At 41.7% G+C, this 26478-nt stretch overlaps 1 long non-coding RNA gene and 1 pseudogene across 1 annotated transcript in view; one reads left to right on the top strand and one right to left on the bottom strand.

Moving 5' to 3' along the window:
- LOC150060537 (uncharacterized) overlaps positions 1 to 26478 on the bottom strand; it is a 491819-nt gene that overhangs the window by 339804 nt on the left and 125537 nt on the right. The gene's annotated exons all lie outside the window — the stretch shown is intronic.
- Positions 9958 to 25430, top strand: LOC150060542 (uncharacterized protein C2orf78 pseudogene; annotated as a pseudogene).

Below are 26478 nucleotides of genomic sequence, written 5' to 3'. Positions count from 1 at the left end.
GGGAATCTCTATTTACAATCACTGGGACTTAGTATTTAGAACTTAATCAAAACTAGGCTAAGGGATTGTATGTCATAGAAACATATTAATTTATGAAATAAAGCATTATGTCTCTAGAGTCATAGGTTTTGATGTCTATATAGTTACGTTTATATCAAATGTAGTAAATTTAAGCATAGTGTGTGTTTCCATATTTCTGCTCAGACAAGGTAAAGAGAAAAACAGGAAGAGAGGGGGGATGACGGGACTAGAACGAGGCAGATGATCTAGAAGGAAAGGTTCACCAGGAACTAGAGGTGAAGAAAAGATGAAGAAGGTGATGAGAAATAACACAGAGCCAAAGACATGAAGAGCATGGAGACATTCTCAAGAAAACAGCGGTGGTTTCAATAGAATGTTGAAGAGGATCAAACATTTTTAAATCCACACACAGAAAACCGAGGGCAATCTAACCAGAGCCAGGCAAAATGAAGTTAGTGTTAGCCACATTGATGGACCAAAAGCCAACTAAGGTTAAAACAGAGAATCATTAAAAGCAGTTTCTGAGATGTCACTTTTAGCTGGTTCCTGCTTTAGGTTTGTTATGTGTTGTTTTTTTTTTTTTCTCCTTGACTGTGAATACAGATGATGCTTTGAACGAGCCTTTTGTCAACCTGACTAACTTAGGGCCGGCACAGGTGCCAGCCACTCCTTTAGCTTTCTTTGTTTTAGCTAGGTTTTTTTTGAAGATATGAAATTTTAGGTCAGGCAAACCTTGAACCATGATCCTACCACCTAGGAAGGACTCTCTTGTACCTTGGGCCACAGTCATGATCTACTAACAGAGGGCTTATTTGATTGAGATGAGGTGTTCAGTAACCAGCCTAGATGGATCTCAAACCACTGTCCAGCAGACTGTTTCCCAAATAGGATTAGAGAAGGGAGCTACTGAGCCTTGACAGTTTCCAATGTAAACATTTTAGATATGTATTCCAAATTATTTTAAGGAATATTTCTTGAAAGGGATTACACAGAAGGTTCTGTAATATATTTCAACATTACTTTTCATTCTTATATTTAGACTTCATGGAAGTGTGTGTGTGTGTGTGTGTGTGTGTGTGTGTGTGTGTGTGTTTGTATGAATACCAAGATTTAAACTCCAAGCTTGACACTGTCTCTGAGCTTTTTAGCTTATAGGTAGAGCTCTACAACTCATCAGGTCTCCAATTCCAGGTTTTGATATTTAACCGTTAATAAGAGTCCTACAGACTTTATGGGAAGGACTGGCTTGAAATAATAATTTTCAAACCTCAAGCTCCAGTAGTTAGGATTACAGCCTTGAGTCATGAGAGCTGAACATGCATTTTTTAATAAAGTATTCTAATTTGTATCAGAAGCAGGTTTCAACTAAAAGCTGTAAATAATGATGATAATGATAGAATTCTAAGTGTTTATTTTACATTTGTATCAATATTTTTCTCAGATTGGTTTTCAAACGTTTATATATATATATATATATATTTTTACTGTTATATAAGGGTTACATGATATTTGCCAGATAGATGGTGCATTAATTCCCATTTCAAACGGTTTTTAAAGATTTTTTGATGCTGCTATTTATACTAAGTTGATTTAAATACCCAGCTAGAACAATTAATATCTTTACATTGAGGTATGATATTTAGAGAAATCATTTTGGTTTGTCTTTCTTTGTTCTGATTTTTTCTTTTCTACATTTGTGCTATATTGTCCAATCTGGTATTAATGTCCTGACAAAAGTGATTGTCTGGGACTAGGAGTTTGGCCTACTGGTAGAGTGTTTGCCTCGCATGCACGAAAAAGCCAGGTTCGATTCTTTGGTACCACATACATTGGAAAAAAAACAACAAAGTCAGAAGTGGTCCTGAGGCTCAAGTGGTAGAGCTATAACCTTGAGAAAGTCCAAGGACAGTGCTGAGGCCCTGAGCTCAAGCCCAGGACAGGCAAAAAAAAAAAAAGTGATTGTCTAACCACACTATCCCATGTGCTAGGGATACTAGGTCTCCTGCACATTCAAAAATATTGATCTATGTCAATTATGACCATGTATATAACATGAGGGATGATGTAAAAAAAAAAAACAAGTTACCTAACTTCCAGGATATAGGGTCAGAAGACAATGATTAATCATTCTCAAAAAGCAACTGGAAATTGAATTGAGAGTGCCATTTATACTACCAAAATTATGAGATACTTAGAATAATTACAAAAGATATGTGTAAGATGTACATGCTGAAAATTACCAAGCTTTGGTGAGAAAATCAAAGGAGCAGTCGAATAAATGAAGAGTTATCCATGTTCATGAAAAGGAAGATTCACTATTGTCAATCCAGGGAGAAGAATGAGAGATGAGCGATATAAGAACAGATTGGAGTGGTATGCCTTTAAGTGGAGAAAGAAAGCTTTCGCTAAGGAAATTCAACAGCTTCCACAAGCTGAGAAAGACCAGAAAATAGAAATTCTGAGCCTCTGAGCTCTGAAAACTTTCACCTTGTAAACATGATACAACAGTTACATAGCACATATTAGGCCCTATTGTCCAAAATAGTCCTTTCCAGAATTTTATGTTGAAAGTATAATTTCAAACATTTCACATGCAGAAGTATAAGAATAAAATCTGTATTTAAAAACAGCATGGGGGCTGGGAGTTTGGCCTAGTGGTAGAGTGCTTGCCTAGCATGCATGAAGATGCAGGATCAATTCCTTGGTATCACACACATAGAAAAAAGCTAGAAGTGGTGCTGAGGCTCTAGTAGTAGAGCTCTGGCCTTGAGAAAGTCCAAGGACAGTGCTCAGGCCCTGAGCTCAAGAACAGGACTAGCAAAAACAAAGCATGACTGCTTGAATATTTACATTTAATGCATTTTTCTGCTTCCACACACATTACACCTATACCAACTTCAGTTCAACTCCCAGAATACAAAACGCGTGCACACACACACACACACATGCACACGCACACACACACACACACGCGCACACACACACACACATATAATTCAAAACCACTTTCTAATCCTGTGATGGTTTTTGTCTGAAATAGATGAGAAAATGTTTGTTTTCACAACATTGCATATGTAATAAGATCACTTTATTTATTGGTAAGTATACTATAATGAATATTTGACATACATCCAAATTAGCTTTAATGTCTTTCTATTTTGTTCCATATCAGTCATGTATAATATGTCACTTACATTCATTATTCAATATTATTACTGATATCATTGTTTTCAGCATGTATAATATATCATTGATGAGTGACTTGAAGTTCAGAACGTCTCAGTCTTCTTTTTTTTTTGCCAGTCCTGGGCTTGAGCTCAGGGCCTGAGCACTGTCCTTGGACTTTCTCAAGGCTAGAGCTCTACCACTTGAGCCTCAACACCACTTCTAGCTTTTTTCTGTGTATGTGGTACCAAGGAATCGAACCCGGGTCTTCATGCATGCTAGGCAAGCACTTCAACCACTAGGCCAAACTCCTGGCCCCTTCCTTTTCTTCTTTTGTGTGGGTCATGGTTTTTGACAAGGGCCTGGGAGAATCCCTCAGCTCTTCAGCTCAGAGCTACCATCCTACCCTAGAGCCAAGTCCCAGTTCCCGTTTTCTGGAGCTTAATTGGAAATAAGAGTCTCAGGTCTTTTTGTGCTCCAGCTGATTTTGAACCTTAATCCTCAGATCTCAGCCTCCTGAGTAGCTAGGATTACCGGAGTGAGCCACCCAACCCAGCAGAGGGTTTCAGGTTTCCTACAAAAAGTATATTGGGAACTCTGAGGTGGTCATTGTATTCTTTACTTATCTTCTGGTCTGTGTTTTAAGTAAGCACTAAAAATGGCCAGAGATTTCTATAAGGTTACACAATAACAAGAAAAATGCAAACTATTTTCTCAAGACCAACATCCACTGGCTTATAGGAAGTTCAAGTTCTCCTGATTTCTGGGCATTCTTCACCTGCTCACCCTTTGGAACACGGTGCTCATAGTAATTCAAAAGAAGTATTTGAGCCAATCAGGCTGGCCTCTGCCCCTAGGTTTCCTGCTCTTGAATGGGTGATCTAACAAGTACACTGAGGATACCTGAGATTCAAAAGGCTCACATGCTAGGACACAGTTAGGAGTGACTCAGGGAAAGTCAGGACAAGAAGGAGAAGCCTGCTTCTGCCTAGGAAACAGCACAGGAACCACTTGGTGTCTCCTGTTGAACCTCTTTGCCAAGTTCATCAGAAGAATGTGGGTGGCTATTGGAATGAGAGCATTCCCAGTCAGTCACAGCCAGCTTCCAATATGCTGTTCCTCCAAAACAGTGAGAGTTGGGCAACCTTATCCATTTTTTAACCACCCCTTGCTTCTTGCAGACAATTTCCAGCATCCATCTTTACTTGGAGCTGCAAACTCACTACAGCTTCCTCTTCCTGTGGAGAACGATGCCACTTCTCTAACAGGCAACAGCTGCAACATCTCCACAGTCTCCACCCCAGCCTTCACTTCAGCATGGCCACTGCCATCAACCTCTGGCACCTCTTTGCAGCCACTCACGGGTCTTTGCCAACATTCCAGCACACCCATGCTGTCAGGGGTTACTGGCCAGAACCACATCTCCACTGCAGCCTCCTCCTGTGCCAGTGCTTTTGAATGGGAGTACACGGGACACAATAAAAAGTCCTCTGCACTGGGAGACTTCACATTGACTCTCATTGACCAGGGCACAGCAGTCCCTTCAATGACTATGACATCTCGATATGCGGATGCAAATGCCATAGTCCCTCTGTATCCATCGCTGTCTGCCAGCCTGGTTCAGGGGACGTTATCTCACGTTGCACAACAAGAGAGTAGTAGCTTGTTACTTCCCTGCCAACGAAACAACCAAATTTACTACTATAACCAAAGCACAGTGGGCCCTCTATTATCTGGAGAACCTGGTCCCTGCCTGCAATCATATGGCTCTGTGTCCTATACAGGGAGCAGGGTCTTTGCTCCTCAGCCAGAAATCGTGATGATGCTCCAAGAGGTTCAGCCCGCAAATGTCCCACCACCAGTCTCCACTTCTGGAATCTACTACTCTGTGTCTGCTCAACACCACCCAGAAACCAATGTTCAAGGTAAGCACAGACAACAGAAAGGAACAGGATTAGCAGCACAAAAAGGAGGGGCTGACCTGCATCTGCATAGAGTCTCCACTACTCCACAAATATAGTCTAAATCCTCAGTCTCACCCACCACACTCACAAGGAGACCTCCAATTTCTGCCATGAGGCAGAGGGCCAAGGGTATGGCTCCAGTGGTGGAGCACTGACTGCTTCAAACCTCAGTGCTGCCACTAATTGCACTGGATAATTAAGTAAATACATAAGTGAGGAAATATGGCTGTGCTGCTCTTAGATGCCACCCAAAGCACACTCAGTGAGGCCATGGTCTACATTGTCCTCACAATCCATTCTCCCTAATTAATCCCCTTCTTGTTCGAGTTCTTTGCTTTCATTGGCAAATATGTCAAACATTAGTTTTGATAATAGCAGATAAACTTGCTTTACTGTGTGCAGAGAACCTGCCCAAAGGAAGCAGGTGAGAATATATATTTTGCATATTTCATGGGCAGGAATTCCACCCTGGAGCTGAGCACCACTGAATCATGCCTGTGGCCTAGCTAATCAGGAGCCTGAGAGCTGAGGAACAAATTTCAAAGTCAGCCTGCAAAGTGTTTTCAACATCTCATTGTCAGTTCCCAAATGCAGACAATAGATGCCTAAAAAAAAGCGAGAATACATCAGGCCTAAGAAAAAGTCAAGCAACAAAAGAAAAAAGGCTGAGTTCAAGTCCCAGAAGCATCCAGTGCATGATCACATTCTCTAGCTCTCTATTCTCCCCGTCTCTCCCTCACACACACATGCACATGCACACACACTCAACTCTCAGAAATGCACTCAAAACATGCTAAACCTGTCCTCCCCTCCCTGACTGCCCCTCACTTGCCGTTCTCTCAGATCAGGGTGAGAATCAACACCTATTTTACTTACAGGACACTGGCAATAATCGACAACTATATAAATAGATGACACTTTATAAAGCTGGGTTTTTTGTTGTTTGAACCCAGAGTCAAGAACACAGTAAGGACCTACTTTACTTCTGACCCATACATGATGTCCAAATCATTTCCTACTTTTAAAACTTCTTTCATTTTTATTTCACTGACAACAATTCTATAGAGGAAAAGGGAAAAGAAATAATGAAAATGAATTAGCACAAGTTTTACATAGAGTAGCTATCACGATCTTCCAACTCACGATCCTGTCCATGGTGCTTAAAACTAGTTGCTAGAAACACCTTGCTCAGTGATGACAATGCCCTTAAATCATTGGTGCATAAATGGAGCATCTTACTTACCAGGGACTGATTTCTGCTGTGATTTCTTTACATCAGTAGAAACTTCCCTGGCAATGCATACACTTTTCTAGAATCACAACTTTCTAGAATCATAAATTTTGCCAGTCACAAACTGCAGACAACCCAAGTCCTACAAGCATAAATGTTGAAGTCCTTGAGAGAAACATGTGTCACCTGACTTTGGAGACATTCCAATATCAATCCAGTAGTAAACATTCCTAGTACCTTGGTCTTGCCTCCAGCAAATCCAGACACAGAGAATAAGCATTAGGATGAAATTGAAAGCAAGGTTTGAAAGCCTCTGGTTGCCTTTGAGAAACTAATAGAAAGTCAGGATGCTCCACCTGACATTTAGCAGCTGCAGGTCGACATTAACCTTAGGGCCAAGAGAGAAGTCTACATGGAACAAGGCCAATTTGGATACTCTGAGTCTTGAGACAAATGGAATGGAATGTGACAGTGGGAAGCTAACAGATATCACTGTGATGGTCAAGACATTCATTTTAACCAGATTTTCACCTCCTTCACAGATTTTCAGCAATCCAATATTTCTACTATAACCCACATCAAAGATACAGACACCATCAATGAGATTCTGCTGCAGGAAAACTCTGTGGTCACCAAGTATTCCACTGATCAAGTGTCCAAGAATAAGCACGACGCCTTGGAAAGTGTGGATGGAACTCCCGAGGCCAAAGGCCAGCAGCTGCAGCCACAGGGCCTGCTGAAGGAAGAGGAAACTGAGTGTAGCACCCCAGCCAGTGACAAGGCTTCCCTGAACACAGCCCAGACCCCAAAGCCTGCATCCAGCAGGGTGAGCAAAACAAAGAGCCATGGGCAGAATGAGCCCGAAAGGAACAGGGGAAGCAATCCCAAGAAATGTGAAGAAACCAAGCAGTCAGGGAACAAACTGAAAGCAGAAGAGAAGGCAAGCATTCCCAAGATGAAGCACAAGAGAAGCCACCCTGAGCTTAGCCAAGAGACCTTCAAAAGACCTCGAACCAACCTAGGCGTGCAGATGTGGGAGTCAGTGCAGGTTTTTCATGCCCTAGGAAAGAAGAATGAGAAGAAAACTGCAAGCAGCAAACGAGAATCTGCTATGAAATCATGGCTGGATATTCCACATGAGGGTAAAGGCCCTAGAAACATTCAAGTCAAGAAAAGGGAAAGGAGTGAAAGCCAGTGTCCATCCCCATCCCAGGATGAGCTGCCTCCCCTTGGCAAGGTCAAGTTGGTTCCTTTGCCTTTTCTAACCCCAGAGAAGCCTCAGGCTCGACCCGTTCCTCACAGGCCACAGTCTCTGGCCTCCAGGAGGCCCACTGTACCATACCCTGCACGGCCTCATCCTACCATGGCTCAACCTACCGCAGTCAGCCTGTCTCAACCAGCTTCTGCCAACACGAGTCTCAGAGGTTCCACCAAAGCATCTCAGCCAAGTGTAACCAATACATACACACAGGGATCGGCCAATGCTCCCCAGCCTAGTGTATCTCAGTCTGCTGTTGCTAGGCCTGAACCCCACTCAACCTCATCCAGCGCTTCTGTCCAGCACAAGCCTGTTTCCACTGCTGGGAACGAGTTCCGTTCACCGCCTAAGCCTCATAACCAGTACCTACTCCAAGATTTCAGCCGCCAACCAATTCCATGGAGGAAACCCGATATTCCTGGCCCTGTAGTATCAAATCCCATCACCAAGGAGCAAAGGCCAGAGCGTGAAGCCATGAAAAGGCGGGCCCAGCAAGAGCGTGAGAATGCTGCCCAATACACTGCTTTGGGGAAACTGCAGTTTTTTGTTCAGAGGCAAAGAGATATGGAAGTGTCTCACTACTATGGCTACACAGTGTAAGAGTTGCTGCGATTGTGGGTACCACATGTTTTCCCATATATATATAAAAATATATATGTATATATATACAAAGATAAATATGAACATTTATATAGGCATATAGTATATTGATATAAATGCATAGATGTTGGTAGAATAATATTACTACAATATATCCAAAACTTAATAAACCTGAACGATTAAATGTAATGAAATTTAATATATGACTAATAAAGAACCCATTTGAGTTTTATGATATTGCAAAGTTTGGCTTCATTTTGGATAGAGTTTGGACTCAAAAGTTAAACTTGAAAGAAGAAATTGGATTGAGGGTGGAGAAAAGTTGCACTTGAATTGTGCATGGGAGGATTAAAGACATCAGAACCAACAGAGTCCAAGAGTAGGAAGAAAAAAGGAAAGGTCATTTTGTCTTTTAGAAGAATCATGGAGCCGTGTTATAAGACTTAATTTCTAAGGTTGGGTTCTAAATACTACTTAGAAAATACTTTTCAAAAATGGGAGAAAACAGCGCCTGGAGCATGAGCAAGTGGTAGAGTGCTTGCCTAGCATGCATGAAGCCCTGAGTTCAATTCCTTGTTACCACATACACTGAAAAAGCCAGGAATCACCCAGTGGCTCAACTGTTAGAATGCTAGCCTTGAGCAAAAGAAGCCCAAGGGCAGTGATCAGGTGCTGAGATCAAGCTCTAGGAGTGGCAAGAAAAAGTACAGTAAAAGGCTCTAGGGTACTGTGAAAAATGTTGAGCTTTAGGGGGCAGGTGAAGCAGGGGACCCACACACTTTGAAGCCAGGTGGTCATGGCTCTTCCTTGTAATCCTAGCCAATCAAGAGACTGAGAGATGAATACTGAGACTCTAAGGCAGCAATGGCAGACAAATAAGTCATAAGCTCATTGTAATTTGAGCAGCATAGAGTGGAAAGGGAAGTTTACAGTAGCACTGAGTGAAAAAGATAAGTGAAACACACTGGCCCTCAATTCTACCCCCAGTATTGGCACACACACACACACACACACACACACACACACACACACGATGCAGTTATCCAAGATGAGAAGAAGAAAAGGCAAATGCATGATATGAGAGAAATCTACCACATTAGAGCCAAGAGCTCATGGTTATCCTGGGGACAAAGGCTATCCTGGGGCCTAGCCAGTGAAGCAAAGTAGCATAAAGTCCACCCTGAGAATGGCCTCATCATTTAGGATCATTTATTTATTTATTCAGTACCCATTTAATTATTCAGGGCAGCAAGATGTGCTATAATACTTCAATTAATCACTAAACACACAGGGCTAGTATCACTGGTCCACTTGATTTGTGAGGTTCAGCTGTGGCCTGGGATCACATTAAATTCAAAGGTCGAGGCCTCCAATGGAGGCCTGAGTGTCTGAATTCCTCAGAGAATGCAAGTGCACCAGATTTCCAACCTAAATTTCCCAACTGAGGATCTGGAGTTAATGGGTGGACAAGATCAAATATGTGAAGTAGACAAAACACTAAATGGGTCCTGTACTGCTCCTTCTTGCCTTGCTGGTTCCCACACCACTCGCCGCAAAGGACCAGCACAAGCAAAATCTGCTCCTAGTGTCTATTCCAGGAGAACCCCAGGGAGACAGGCATTTGCACAGGCACAGCAATGAGTCACTGCAGTCAAGCTGCAGGGCCCTGTGTTCCACTTCAGAGGCCACAAGAGGCACAGCTGGATGGGGAGTGGGCGATGGCGACTGAGAGGACAGGAAAGGAGAACCGAGTAGAAGGACACAGGGTGGAGGATCATTGTAGGAAGCTTACTAAATTTTGCTGAAAACCATTTCTTGAGCCCTTGGCTCGTGCCTGTATTCCTAGCTAGCGCAGAGGCTGCGGACTGAGGATTGCTCTTCAAAGACAGCCTATGCAGGAATGATCATTCCTGTGACATAATTTTGTGTGACACTTATTTCTAATTTACCATCAAAAAGCCAAAAGAAGAGCTCTGGCTGATATGGTTGAGACCTGGCTTTAAGCCAAAAAAGCTCAGAGGGAGTGCTCAGACCCTGAGTTCAAACCACAGGACCCACACAATAAAACAAAAAACTTTCCTGAAATATAATTCATCACACCATTTAGACGTACACTAGTCAGAGGCACAATAGTACATTTTCAGAATGAAACCAAATGTAGTCTATATTGCATTGTTTTTTACTCATACTTGAGGCCAATGCACAGTCACTTGATCCATATCTACTTCTACCATTATCCTCGGGTCCCAGCTTCCTGAGGATTATTAGAATGGTTCACCAGTACCTCCCTACTTTTACACACGTGAATGTGTATCATTTTTCCTACTAGTCATTTTCACAAAGACGTTACAATTGAATAAATTGATTTTAAAACGTTGAATTTTGGAGAAGATGGCAGATGGATAACTGACCCAACTAAGTCCCCTGAGGAAGCAGAACTTGAGGGTCCCATCAAGCTTTTCACATCTAGACAGTCACTCCAACGTAGCTATTGTTTATACAGAGATTTATACCAAAGAAGAAAATTATAAACTGCTTGCATAAGAAGACAGAATTCGGTATCCACATACAGTGATTGTGCCAGCAGTCACAACAGCAGTGGCTGCAGTGGTGGTCGTGTCTGAGCCCTGGAGCTATCCAAGTACCTATAGGAGGAACGTAAACATCAGGGATGGAGCCCACAGGCCACCTGACTACACTGGGACAGAGACAACTCATCATATAATGGACCGGAAGCTGTTCTTAGGAGAGGATCACAAGGGCTCAATAGCTATGTACGTATGATCATAGAACGTTCTCTAGGATCAAAATGAACTCTAAGAAATGGAATCAAGAGATTTTTTATTGTACTGTTTGCAATTCTTTCTTTTTTTCTTTCTTTTTTCTCCTTGGTATATTCTCTTTTGTCACTATTTTTTAAATGTATGTACCCTTTGTCTTTATATACGTTCATTTGATTTGGGGAGGAGAAGGGAAAGCAGAGGGACAAAGGCTAAACCATCAGCAGTGAGACTCACTAGCCACTGTTGGAAATGAACTATATAACCTGGCAGGGGCAGGGAAGAGGAAAGGGGAAAAACTGGGAGATAATGAGGGAGCAGATAATCCTGTTTAAAAGGCAATGTACTCATTAACTGATTTATCTGATTGTAACCCCTCTGTAAATCACCCTAACAGTAAAAATTTTTAAATTTCAAAAAAAAGAGATGAAAAGAGGACCAGGAGTTTGGCCTAGTGGTAGAGTGCTTGCCCAGCATGCACAAAGACCCAGGTTCGATTCCTCGGTACCACATACATGAAAAAAGGTGGAAGTGGTGCTGAGGCTCAAGTGGTAGAGCTCTAGCCTTGAGAAAGTCCAAGGACAGCGCTCAGGCCCTGAAATCAAGTCGAGGACTGGCAAAGAAAAAAAAAAGAGAGATGAAAAGAAATGAACAAATGTATATATAACGGCACAAAAGAAACTGATCAGTACCTTTGACATTGTCAAGGTGGCAATGTTACAACAAACATTGACAATTATGAAAAACTTCCCTGATTCTAAAACTTCAATAAACATGAAAGTGAAAAGAAATCCCTAATATCATATTGGTTTGCAACTTACAATTGAGCACATTTATACTTCACATTAAATTATTAACAAATCTTTCCCGCCAACCAAATGAAAAGATTTCTGCTTCTAACTCTTGCAAGTCAGGAAGCTGAGATCAGAGGATTGGGGTTGGAAATCAGCTTGGGCATGAAAGCCCCTTGGGCTCTTATCTCTAGTTAATCACAAATGAGAGTTGCAGTTTCAGTAGAGGTCTGATCATGAACAAAAATGCTCATGGACCAGGTCTGGAGTTTGCCCTAGCAGTAGAGTGCTTCCCTAGCAAGCACAAAGACCCGGGTTTGATTCCTTGGTACCACATACATAGAAAACGGGAGAAGTGGTGCTGTGGCTCAAGTGCTAGAGCTTCAGCCTTGAGAAAGCCCAAAGACAGTGCTAAGGCCCTGAGCTCAGTCTACAGGACTGGCTCATAAATAAATAAATAAATAAATACCATCACTCATGGATCCCCCATCCTTTAAACCAGCATTGGTGGAATGTCTCACATGACCAGGTATTGTAACTATAGTATCTAAGAGAGTAGATTTCATCAATACAGCACAGCCTTAGTTGGATCATACCCAATGGGAATTTGCTATTTGATTTTTTTTTTTTGATCGAGGGGTTTGAACTCAGGCCTTGGGCATTGTCTCTGAGCCACAGTGCCATTCCAGTTTTCTGGTGTTGAATTGGAGATAACAGTCTCCTCGACTACGGTACCCAGGCTTCTTTGAAACTGTGATCCTCTGATCTCAGCCTCTTCAGTAGCTAGGATTACAGACATGAGCCACCAGCACCTGGCTCTTTCGCTACTTTCAAGACAAAATGTGGAATGCTGGTCTGTGATGTCCCACACCTCATGTCGCACATGAACATCCCAAATGAACATCCTATGACTCCATCTTCTTAAAACAGACAATCACTAAGCCATTGGTTTGATTTCTGGAGCTCTTGATGGGAAATGGATGGTTGATACTGCCTTTGTACAACTATTTAAAGAGAATAAAAAATATACACAAGAATGAAAACAAAGATTGTTTCTATAATAAATGTGTCTTGTGTATATGCCTCTACAGTAGCTGTGGACTCTGCTAACAATCTGAACAGATGGCCTACTCATATGCTGTCTACCCAATACAGAAAACATGCAGAGACTTGGGGAATATCACAGAAGCTGGGCTGGAGATGTAGGCTCGTGAGGGCAAGCCTCATGAGGTTGAGCCAGTTATTACCATGGACAGTACTGATTTACCTAGGAAGGAGTAAAGTCATCTTGACATAGAAATAATCATCACAATTGTAGAAAGGTAACGCTAGTTGGTTTTCTGTGCAATGTTTCTCAGAGTACACAAACCAATAGATTACTATGTAGAGTTTGCAATAGGAGCCTTGCTCCAGAATATGCTTGATAGTTTCATGTTAAGTAAAACCAGTTAATTTCAACTAGAATGACATCCTTTTTATCTTGGACTCCATATTCATTCCTTTTCTTCTGACACAAATTGTGGGGACTGGTCTGGCTATCACTGGAAGAAGCACAGAAATGGTGAGATAAAGGGTAAGCCAATTTAGCAGTGACACGGACTAGACACTATGTTGGAAATGAACGATATAACTTCAAGTGGGGAGAAGGCAAACCCGGGGGAGAATGAGGGAGGCGGTAACATTGTTCAAAAGGAAATGTACTCGTTACCTGACTTAAGTAACTGTACCCCCTATGTATATCATCTTTACAATAAAAGCCTTTTAAGTCAGACAGAAGTCTGCCTTCCTCTGTGTATTCCATTTCTTTAGTATTTGCTTCTAATGGGCAGAGACTACTTTTCAAAGTATCAGGGCTATGCAAAAAAGAGACCTGTATCTCTAGGAGTTGACATCTATGAGTATGAGAATGCACAACTCGTGGTGTACTAGGGGCTCATGCCTGTAATCATAGCTACTCAGGAAGACCACAGTTCAAAGCCATCCCAGTTAAGAAAGTCTGTGACAAGACTCTTATGTACAGTTAAGCCACGAGCCAGAAGTGGTACTATGGCTTAAGCAATAGAGCACAGCCTTGATCAAAAAAGCTCAAGGCACAGAATCCAGAAAAAAAAATAAACTATAAAACAATTGGTCGGGGGGGGAAACCACACGGGTGGGGGGTGGGGAGGAGGGTAATGGGTACCAAGACATGTGAAAGGGTATCAATGTATGTGAATTAATGCAACTTCTATCTGGCAAATATCATGTAAAATTTTTATTAATTACAATAAAAAATTAAAAAAAGAATTGCTGGGTGGGGCCTGGAGTTTGGCCTATGGTAGAGTGCTTGCCTAGCATGCACGAAGACCTGGGTTTGATTCCTCGGTACCACATATGTAGAAAAGACAGAACTGGTGCTGTGGCTCAAGTGGTAGAGCTCTAGCCTTGAGAAAGCTCAGGCCCTGACTTCAAGCCCCAGGACTGGCCAAAAAAAAAGTCCTTGTGAGATTCTTATCTCCAATCAGCCATTCAAAAACTACAAGTAGACTGGAATGTGGCTTAGTGGTACAGTGCTTGCCACACATGCATGAAACCCTGAGTTGGATTCCTCAGTACCATATAAACAGAAATAGCCAAAAGGGGTGCTGTGGCTCAAGTGATAGAGTGCTAGCTTTAAGCAAAAGAAGCCCATGGATGGTGCCCAGACCCTGAGTTCAAGCGAAAGAACTGGCAAAAAAAAAAAAAAGGATTGCTGGGAAAAGATCTTCCTTTTCAAGCCATATATCAAAGTCCTCATATCCAATATACGCAAAGAGCTTAAGAAACCAACCCCTACCAAACCTTATAAAGCAATCACTTAATGGGCAAGGGAGCTAAGTAGAGATTTCTCAGAAGAGGTGAGAATGGCAAAGATACACTTGAGGAAATGCTCATCAACCCTGGCCATAAAGGAAACGCAAATTAAAACAACTCTGAAATTCCATCTCACCCCTGTCAGATTGTCCAACATTGTGAATTTGAACTGCAAATATTGTTGGAAATCTTGGGGGGAAAGTAACTCTTCTACATATTGGTGGGAATGTAAAGGAGTACAACCTCTCTGAACAGCAGTATGAGGTTTCTCAAAAAAACTAAACACAGACCGTTTTTATTGCTTCGCTATTCATAATAGGCAAGATATAGAGCAACTCAGATGCCCCACAATAGATGAGTGGATCCAAACTATGTGGTACCTATACACAATGGAATTTTACACAGCCATTAGGAAGAATAAAGTAATATCATCTGCAAGGAAATAGAACTAGAACAAATCATGTTAGGTGAGCTAAGCCAAACTCAGAGACACAAATCGTGCATATTCTTTTGGATGTGCAAAAATGAGATCTAAAATGCATTGGGATATAAATTAGAAAGGATTCTAGATAATCACAAACATTGAGAACAAAAGAGGGCACCATTAGGAGAGAAACAAAAATGCAAAGCCCATGTGCCTCTTTTTATTCATATAAAATTCAGAAATGAACTCCAAAAGGTGGAGGGAAGAAACATCCTTTTTCCCCCTTTCTTTTGTTTAGTTTTTAATTTTTGATGATCTGTCTTCTTTACCTTATGTATGGTGTATTCAAGTATACCTCTTCAGAAGGGTTTGGGAGGTGTACAGAACTCAAGGGTAAAATGACAAAAACAGAGCAGTGGAGCCCACTGGACACCAACGAAAGTGAGCTACATAACTTGTGGATAGAGACAAGAGGGACTGGGAGAGCATGAGGGAACGGAAGATACTGTATAAATGGAAATATACTTATTACCTGACTTGTGCAATTGCAATACCTCTGTATACCACCACTACAATAAGAATAAAGTAAATTAAGTTTTAAAATGAAATAAAAAAGAATGCAAAACCTAATAGGTTTTCCAAGAACCAGTTCCTAAGTGAACAAGAGAAATATAAAGAGGGATCCAAGTCCAACATGGCTAGAACAACCCAGAATAAGGATTTCAGGGGCAAGAAACTAGAAAGCAAGTGCCTTAGATGACATCATCCTCTACAAGGTATCATCAACACTACTCTTCAACCAGGTAAAAGCTCTTTCATTCTGCTTCTACTATTTGAAAATTCAAATGGCTCAACTAAACGGTTTCAGAACAATGAAGTTTTCAATCTCAAAGTCCCTTTCCTTATCCCTCAAACATGTGAACTATATATGCAATATGGAATTGTCATATAATATAGAAAGCAAAATAAGCAAATTAAAAATAACTATTAATGAACATTGGTGAGAAACACTGAGGTGATGTCCTCAATATAAGAACGTAGACGAAAGGGGATTTCCTGTCTGTCTTGCAGGACCTCAAGTCACCAAAGATCAAGCATTAAAGAGCTACTAGAGCTCTCCTGCCATTCTCTACCCAAACCCAGCTTCTGGTTCAGATTCTTATCTTGTGATTGGCTACTCCAGGCCTTTCAACTGCCTGAGTAATGACATCATTCTCCCACTGAACCTATCACTACTTGGTAGAATCTTGGGGTTTCCATGGCATCGTCCAGGCGTATATTTGGATCATCGCTAGTGACCAGTGTCCAGTGAGCTCCGTACTGGACACACTCTTGCTCTTTAGCTTCAGCTACGCACACATCCTCTAGTGTCATTCTTCATCCCTTGTTTCTCCAGTTGATATTACCCATTGTCTCAGTATGTCAGGTAAGAAGAAAAAGGGATTTAGAGTTTTCATTAGACTCCCCTGCTCCCTAAATTTGATAGTGGAATCAAAACAGCTTCAAGTATTGAATTAGAAATGTTGGGCTGTGATGTTTACTAGGTATATATGACTTAGCCACATGATTTACTTTCTGACAAAAATCTGTTGCTTTGTCTGCAACATGAAGAAAATGAATTGTTTATCTTGTGATAGCTTTGTTTTCCAGCACTGTATTTTTTTTGCCCGTCTTGGGCTTGAGCTCAGGGCTTGAGCACTGTCCTTGGACTTTCTCAAGGCTAGCAGTCTACCACTTGAGCCTCAGCACCTCTTCCAGATTTTTGCTATGTATGTGGGGTACCGAGGAATCGATCCCAGGTCTTCATGCATGCTAGGCAAGCACTCTACTATTAGGCCACACTCCCGGGCCTCCAGCACTGTATTTTTAATGACATTTATGAATGGAGAATGAAGCTACAGATTTCTTCAGAGAGTCAATTTTAAACAAACTAATGGAGAAGGAAACCTAGTCGTGTTGAAATCCCTATACCAAGATACTTCATTTGTAACAGTATCCTCTAAAAATTAGTTCCACTTTGGTATTTCAAATGTAGTAAAATTTTTTTAATTGGAGAATTTATTAACATTGATTTTTACATCATATTTTAAATGACAAGTTTAACCAACAAGTGTTCCAGGAGGGAATCTCTATTTACAATCACTGGGACTTAGTATTTAGAACTTAATCAAAACTAGGCTAAGGGATTGTATGTCATAGAAACATATTAATTTATGAAATAAAGCATTATGTCTCTAGAGTCATAGGTTTTGATGTCTATATAGTTACGTTTATATCAAATGTAGTAAATTTAAGCATAGTGTGTTTCCATATTTCTGCTCAGACAAGGTGCAGAGAAAAACAGGAAGAGAGAGGGGATGACGGGACTAGAACGAGGCAGATGATCTAGAAGGAAAGGTTCACCAGGAACTAGAGGTGAAGAAAAGATGAAGAAGGTGATGAGAAATAAGACAGAGCCAAAGACATGAAGAGCATGGAGACATTCTCAAGAAAACAGCGGTGGTTTCAATAGAATGTTGAAGAGGATCAAACATTTTTAAATCCACACACAGAAAACCGAGGGCAATCTAACCAGAGCCAGGCAAAATGAAGTTAGTGTTAGCCACATTGATGGACCAAAAGCCAACTAAGGTTAAAACAGAGAATCATTAAAAGCAGTTTCTGAGATGTCACTTTTAGCTGGTTCCTGCTTTAGGTTTGTTATGTGTTGTTTTTTTTTTTTTCTCGTTGACTCTGAATACAGATGATGCTTTGAACGAGCCTTTTGTCAACCTGACTAACTTAGGGCCGGCACAGGTGCCAGCCACTCCTTTAGCTTTCTTTGTTTTAGCTAGGTTTTTTTTGAAGATATGAAATTTTAGGTCAGGCAAACCTTGAACCATGATCCTACCACCTAGGAAGGACTCTCTTGTACCTTGGGCCACAGTCATGATCTACTAACAGAGGGCTTATTTGATTGAGATGAGGTGTTCAGTAACCAGCCTAGATGGATCTCAAACCACTGTCCAGCAGACTGTTTCCCAAATAGGATTAGAGAAGGGAGCTACTGAGCCTTGACAGTTTCCAATGTAAACATTTTAGATATGTATTCCAAATTATTTTAAGGAATATTTCTTGAGAGGGATTACACAGAAGGTTCTGTAATATATTTCAACATTACTTTTCATTCTTATATTTAGACTTCATGGACGTGTGTGTGTGTGTGTGTGTGTGTGTGTGTGTGTGTGTGTGCTTGTATGAATACCAAGATTTAAACTCCAAGCTTGACACTGTCTCTGAGCTTTTTAGCTTATAGGTAGAGCTCTACAACTCATCAGGTCTCCAATTCCAGGTTTTGATATTTAACCGTTAATAAGAGTCCTACAGACTTTATGGGAAGGACTGGCTTGAAATAATAATTTTCAAACCTCAAGCTCCAGTAGTTAGGATTACAGCCTTGAATCATGAGAGCTGAACATGCATTTTTTAATAAAGTATTCTAATTTGTATCAGAAGCAGGTTTCAACTAAAAGCTGTAAATAATGATGATAATGATAGAATTCTAAGTGTTTATTTTACATTTGTATCAATATTTTTCTCAGATTGGTTTTCAAACGTTTATATATATATATATATATTTTTTTACTGTTATATAAGGTTTACATGATATTTGCCAGATAGATGGTGCATTAATTCCCATTTAAAACCGTTTTTAAAGATTTTTTGATGCTGCTATTTATACTAAGTTGATTTAAATACCCAGCTAGAACAATTAATATCTTTACATTGAGGTATGATATTTAGAGAATTCATTTTGGTTTGTCTTTCTTTGTTCTGATTTTTTCTTTTCTACATTTGTGCTATATTGTCCAATCTGGTATTAATGTCCTGACAAAAGTGATTGTCTGGGACTAGGAGTTTGGCCTACTGGTAGAGTGTTTGCCTCGCATGCACGAAAAAGCCAGGTTCGATTCTTTGGTACCACATACATTGGAAAAAAAAAACAACAAAGTCAGAAGTGGTCCTGAGGCTCAAGTGGTAGAGCTCTAGCCTTGAGAAAGTCCAAGGACAGTGCCGAGGCCCTGAGCTCAAGCCCAGGACAGGCAAAAAAAAAAAGTGATTGTCTAACCACACTATCCCATGTGCTAGGGATACTAGGTCTCCTGCACATTCAAAAATATTGATCTATGTCAATTATGACCATGTATATGGCAAGAGGGCTGATGTAAAAAAAAAAAAAACAAGTTACCTAACGTCCAGGATATAGGGTCAGAAGACAATGATTAATCATTCTCAAAAAGCAACTGGAAATTGAATTGAGAGTGCCATTTATACTACCAAAATTATGAGATACTTAGAATAATTACAAAAGATAGGTGTAAGATGTACATGCTGAAAATTACCAAGCTTTGGTGAGAAAATCAAAGGAGCAGTCGAATAAATGAAGAGTTATCCATGTTCATGAAAAGGAAGATTCACTATTGTCAATCCAGGGAGAAGAATGAGAGATGAGCGATATAAGAACAGATTGGAGTGGTATGCCTTTAAGTGGAGAAAGAAAGCTTTCGCTAAGGAAATTCAACAGCTTCCACAAGCTGAGAAAGACCAGAAAATAGAAATTCTGAGCCTCTGAGCTCTGAAAACTTTCACCTTGTAAACATGATACAACAGTTACATAGAACATATTAGGCCCTATTGTCCCAAATAGTCCTTTCCAGAATTTTATCTTGAAAGTATAATTTCAAACATTTCACATGCAGAAGTATAAGAATAAAATCTGTATTTAAAAACAGCATGGGGGCTGGGAGTTTGGCCTAGTGGTAGAGTGCTTGCCTAGCATGCATGAAGATGCAGGATCAATTCCTTGGTATCACACACATAGAAAAAAGATAGAAGTGGTGCTGAGGCTCTAGTAGTAGAGCTCTGGCCTTGAGAAAGTCCAAGGACAGTGCTCAGGCCCTGAGCTCAAGAACAGGACTAGCAAAAACAAAGCGTGACTGCTTGAATATTTACATTTAATGCATTTTTCTGCTTCCACACACATTACACCTATACCAACTTCAGTTCAACTCCCAGAATACAAAACGCGCACACACACACACACACACACACACACACACACACACACACACACACATGCACACGCACACACACACACATATAATTCAAAACCACTTTCTAATCCTGTGATGGTTTTTGTCTGAAATAGATGAGAAAATGTTTGTTTTCACAACATTGCATATGTAATAAGATCACTTTATTTATTGGTAAGTGTACTATAATGAATATTTGACATACATCCAAATTAGCTTTAATGTCTTTCTATTTTGTTCCATATCAGTCATGTATAATATGTCACTTACATTCATTATTCAATATTATTACTGATATCATTGTTTTCAGCATGTATAATATATCATTGATGAGTGACTTGAAGTTCAGAACGTCTCAGTCTTCTTTTTTTTTTGCCAGTCCTGGGCTTGAGCTCAGGGCCTGAGCACTGTCCTTGGACTTTCTCAAGGCTAGAGCTCTACCACTTGAGCCTCAACACCACTTCTAGCTTTTTTCTGTGTATGTGGTACCAAGGAATCGAACCCGGGTCTTCATGCATGCTAGGCAAGCACTTCAACCACTAGGCCAAACTCCTGGCCCCTTCCTTTTCTTCTTTTGTGTGGGTCATGGGTTTTGACAAGGGCCTGGGAGAATCCCTCAGCTCTTCAGCTCAGAGCTACCATCCTACCCTAGAGCCAAGTCCCAGTTCCCGTTTTCTGGAGCTTAATTGGAAATAAGAGTCTCAGGTCTTTTTGTGCTCCAGCTGATTTTGAACCTTAATCCTCAGATCTCAGCCTCCTGAGTAGCTAGGATTACCGGAGTGAGCCACCCAACCCAGCAGAGGGTTTCAGGTTTCCTACAAAAAGTATATTGGGGACTCTGAGGTGGTCATTGTATTCTTTACTTATCTTCTGGTCTGTGTTTTAAGTAAGCACTAAAAATGGCCAGAGATTTCTATAAGGTTACACAATAACAAGAAAAATGCAAACTATTTTCTCAAGACCAACATCCACTGGCTTATAGGAAGTTCAAGTTCTCCTGATTTCTGGGCATTCTTCACCTGCTCACCCTTTGGAACACGGTGCTCATAGTAATTCAAAAGAAGTATTTGAGCCAATCAGGCTGGCCTCTGCCCCTAGGTTTCCTGCTCTTGAATGGGTGATCTAACAAGTACACTGAGGATACCTGAGATTCAAAGGCTCACATGCTAGGACACAGTTAGGAGTGACTCAGGGAAAGTCAGGACAAGAAGGAGAAGCCTGCTTCTGCCTAGGAAACAGCACAGGAACCACTTGGTGTCTCCTGTTGAACCTCTTTGCAAAGTTCATCAGAAGAATGTGGGTGGCTATTGGAATGAGAGCATTCCCAGTCAGTCACAGCCAGCTTCCAATATGCTGTTCCTCCAAAACAGTGAGAGTTGCGCAACCTTATCCATTTTTTAACCACCCCTTGCTTCTTGCAGACAATTTCCAGCATCCATCTTTACTTGGAGCTGCAAACTCACTACAGCTTCCTCTTCCTGTGGAGAACGATGCCACTTCTCTAACAGACAACAGCTGCAACATCTCCACAGTCTCCACCCCAGCCTTCACTTCAGCATGGCCACTGCCATCAACCTCTGGCACCTCTTTGCAGCCACTCACGGGTCTTTGCCAACATTCCAGCACACCCATGCTGTCAGGGGTTACTGGCCAGAACCACATCTCCACTGCAGCCTCCTCCTGTGCCAGTGCTTTTGAATGGGAGTACACAGGACACAATAAAAAGTCCTCTGCACTGGGAGACTTCACATTGACTCTCATTGACCAGGGCACAGCAGTCCCTTCAATGACTATGACATCTCGATATGCGGATGCAAATGCCATAGTCCCTCTGTATCCATCGCTGTCTGCCAGCCTGGTTCAGGGGACGTTATCTCAAGTTGCACAACAAGAGAGTAGTAGCTTGTTACTTCCCTGCCAACGAAACAACCAAATTTACTACTATAACCAAAGCACAGTGGGCCCTCTATTATCTGGAGAACCTGGTCCCTGCCTGCAATCATATGGCTCTGTGTCCTATACAGGGAGCAGGGTCTTTGCTCCTCAGCCAGAAATTGTGATGATGCTCCAAGAGGTTCAGCCCACAAATGTCCCACCACCAGTCTCCACTTCTGGAATCTACTACTCTGTGTCTGCTCAACACCACCCAGAAACCAATGTTCAAGGTAAGCACAGACAACAGAAAGGAACAGGATTAGCAGCACAAAAAGGAGGGGCTGACCTGCATCTGCATAGAGTCTCCACTACTCCACAAATATAGTCTAAATCCTCAGTCTCACCCACCACACTCACAAGGAGACCTCCAATTTCTGCCATGAGGCAGAGGGCCAAGGGTATGGCTCCAGTGGTGGAGCACTGACGGCTTCAAACCTCAGTGCTGCCACTAATTGCACTGGATAATTAAGTAAATACATAAGTGAGGAAATATGGCTGTGCTGCTCTTAGATGCCACCCAAAGCACACTCAGTGAGGCCATGGTCTACATTGTCCTCACAATCCATTCTCCCTAATTAATCCCCTTCTTGTTCGAGTTCTTTGCTTTCATTGGAAAATATGTCAAACATTAGTTTTGATAATAGCAGATAAACTTGCTTTACTGTGTGCAGAGAACCTGCCCAAAGGAAGCAGGTGAGAATATATATTTTGCATATTTCATGGGCAGGAATTCCACCCTGGAGCTGAGCACCACTGAATCATGCCTGTGGCCTAGCTAATCAGGAGCCTGAGAGCTGAGGAACAAATTTCAAAGTCAGCCTGCAAAGTGTTTTCAACATCTCATTGTCAGTTCCCAAATGCAGACAATAGATGCCTAAAAAAAGCGAGAATACATCAGGCCTAAGAAAAAGTCAAGCAGCAAAAGAAAAATGGCTGAGTTCAAGTCCCAGAAGCATCCAGTGCATGATCACATTCTCTAGCTCTCTATTCTCCCCGTCTCTCCCTCACACACACATGCACATGCACACACACTCAACTCTCAGAAATGCACTCAAAACATGCTAAACCTGTCCTCCCCTCCCTGACTGCCCCTCACTTGCCGTTCTCTCAGATCAGGGTGAGAATCAACACCTATTTTACTTACAGGACACTGGCAATAATCGACAACTATATAAATAGATGACACTTTATAAAGCTGGGTTTTTTGTTGTTTGAACCCAGAGTCAAGAACACAGTAAGGAACTACTTTACTTCTGACCCATACATGATGTCCAAATCATTTCCTACTTTTAAAACTTCTTTCATTTTTATTTCACTGACAACAATTCTATAGAGGAAAAGGGAAAAGAAATAATGAAAATGAATTAGCACAAGTTTTACATAGAGTAGCTATCACGATCTTCCAACTCACGATCCTGTCCATGGTGCTTAAAACTAGTTGCTAGAAACACCTTGCTCAGTGATGACAATGCCCTTAAATCATTGGTGCATAAATGGAGCATGTTACTTACCAGGGACTGATTTCTGCTGTGATTTCTTTACATCAGTAGAAACTTCCCTGGCAATGCATACACTTTTCTAGAATCACAACTTTCTAGAATCATAAATTTTGCCAGTCACAAACTGCAGACAACCCAAGTCCTACAAGCATAAATGTTGAAGTCCTTGAGAGAAACATGTGTCACCTGACTTTGGAGACATTCCAATATCAATCCAGTAGTAAACATTCCTAGTACCTTGGTCTTGCCTCCAGCAAATCCAGACACAGAGAATACGCGTTAGGATGAAATTGAAAGCAAGGTTTGAAAGCCTCTGGTTGCCTTTGAGAAACTAACAGAAAGTCAGGATGCTCCACCTGACATTTAGCAGCTGCAGGTCGACATTAACCTTAGGGCCAAGAGAGAAGTCTACATGGAACAAGGCCAATTTGGATACTCTGAGTCTTGAGACAAATGGAATGGAATGTGACAGTGGGTAGCTAACAGATATCACTGTGATGGTCAAGACATTCATTTTAACCAGATTTTCACCTCCTTCACAGATTTTCAGCAATCCAATATTTCTACTATAACCCACATCAAAGATACAGACACCATCAATAAGATTCTGCTGCAGGAAAACTCTGTGGTCACCAAGTATTCCACTGATCAAGTGTCCAAGAACAAGCACGACGCCTTGGAAAGTGTGGATGGAACTCCCGAGGCCAAAGGCCAGCAGCTGCAGCCACAGGGCCTGCTGAAGGAAGAGGAAACTGAGTGTAGCACCCCAGCCAGTGACAAGGCTTCCCTGAACACAGCCCAGACCCCAAAGCCTGCATCCAGCAGGGTGAGCAAAACAAAGAGCCATGGGCAGAATGAGCCCGAAAGGAACAGGGGAAGCAATCCCAAGAAATGTGAAGAAACCAAGCAGTCAGGGAACAAACTGAAAGCAGAAGAGAAGGCAAGCATTCCCAAGATGAAGCACAAGAGAAGCCACCCTGAGCTTAGCCAAGAGACCTTCAAAAGACCTCGAACCAACCTAGGCGTGCAGATGTGGGAGTCAGTGCAGGTTTTTCATGCCCTAGGAAAGAAGAATGAGAAGAAAACTGCAAGCAGCAAACGAGAATCTGCTATGAAATCATGGCTGGATATTCCACATGAGGGTAAAGGCCCTAGAAACATTCAAGTCAAGAAAAGGGAAAGGAGTGAAAGCCAGTGTCCATCCCCATCCCAGGATGAGCTGCCTCCCCTTGGCAAGGTCAAGTTGGTTCCTTTGCCTTTTCTAACCCCAGAGAAGCCTCAGGCTCGACCCGTTCCTCACAGGCCACAGTCTCTGGCCTCCAGGAGGCCCACTGTACCATACCCTGCACGGCCTCATCCTACCATGGCTCAACCTACCGCAGTCAGCCTGTCTCAACCAGCTTCTGCCAACACGAGTCTCAGAGGTTCCACCAAAGCATCTCAGCCAAGTGTAACCAATACATACACACAGGGATCGGCCAATGCTCCCCAGCCTAGTGTATCTCAGTCTGCTGTTGCTAGGCCTGAACCCCACTCAACCTCATCCAGCGCTTCTGTCCAGCACAAGCCTGTTTCCACTGCTGGGAACGAGTTCCGTTCACCGCCTAAGCCTCATAACCAGTACCTACTCCAAGATTTCAGCCGCCAACCAATTCCATGGAGGAAACCCGATATTCCTGGCCCTGTAGTATCAAATCCCATCACCAAGGAGCAAAGGCCAGAGCGTGAAGCCATGAAAAGGCGGGCCCAGCAAGAGCGTGAGAATGCTGCCCAATACACTGCTTTGGGGAAACTGCAGTTTTTTGTTCAGAGGCAAAGAGATATGGAAGTGTCTCACTACTATGGCTACACAGTGTAAGAGTTGCTGCGATTGTGGGTACCACATGTTTTCCCATATATATATAAAAATATATATGTATATATATACAAAGATAAATATGAACATTTATATAGGCATATAGTATATTGATATAAATGCATAGATGTTGGTAGAATAATATTACTACAATATATCCAAAACTTAATAAACCTGAACGATTAAATGTAATGAAATTTAATATATGACTAATAAAGAACCCATTTGAGTTTTATGATATTGCAAAGTTTGGCTTCATTTTGGATAGAGTTTGGACTCAAAAGTTAAACTTGAAAGAAGAAATTGGATTGAGGGTGGAGAAAAGTTGCACTTGAATTGTGCATGGGAGGATTAAAGACATCAGAACCAACAGAGTCCAAGAGTAGGAAGAAAAAAGGAAAGGTCATTTTGTCTTTTAGAAGAATCATGGAGCCGTGTTATAAGACTTAATTTCTAAGGTTGGGTTCTAAATACTACTTAGAAAATACTTTTCAAAAATGGGAGAAAACAGCGCCTGGAGCATGAGCAAGTGGTAGAGTGCTTGCCTAGCATGCATGAAGCCCTGAGTTCAATTCCTTGTTACCACATACACTGAAAAAGCCAGGAATCACCCAGTGGCTCAACTGTTAGAATGCTAGCCTTGAGCAAAAGAAGCCCAAGGGCAGTGATCAGGTGCTGAGATCAAGCTCTAGGAGTGGCAAGAAAAAGTACAGTAAAAGGCTCTAGGGTACTGTGAAAAATGTTGAGCTTTAGGGGGCAGGTGAAGCAGGGGACCCACACACTTTGAAGCCAGGTGGTCATGGCTCTTCCTTGTAATCCTAGCCAATCAAGAGACTGAGAGATGAATACTGAGACTCTAAGGCAGCAATGGCAGACAAATAAGTCATAAGCTCATTGTAATTTGAGCAGCATAGAGTGGAAAGGGAAGTTTACAGTAGCACTGAGTGAAAAAGATAAGTGAAACACACTGGCCCTCAATTCTACCCCCAGTATTGGCACACACACACACACACACACACACACACACACACACACACACAATGCAGTTATC

Source organism: Megascapheus bottae, chromosome 7, assembly GCF_031878675.1.
Source record: "Megascapheus bottae isolate mThoBot1 chromosome 7, mThoBot2.hap1, whole genome shotgun sequence".
Classification (NCBI taxonomy): domain Eukaryota; kingdom Metazoa; phylum Chordata; class Mammalia; order Rodentia; family Geomyidae; genus Megascapheus; species Megascapheus bottae.
This window is presented reverse-complemented; position numbering and strand designations above follow the sequence as displayed.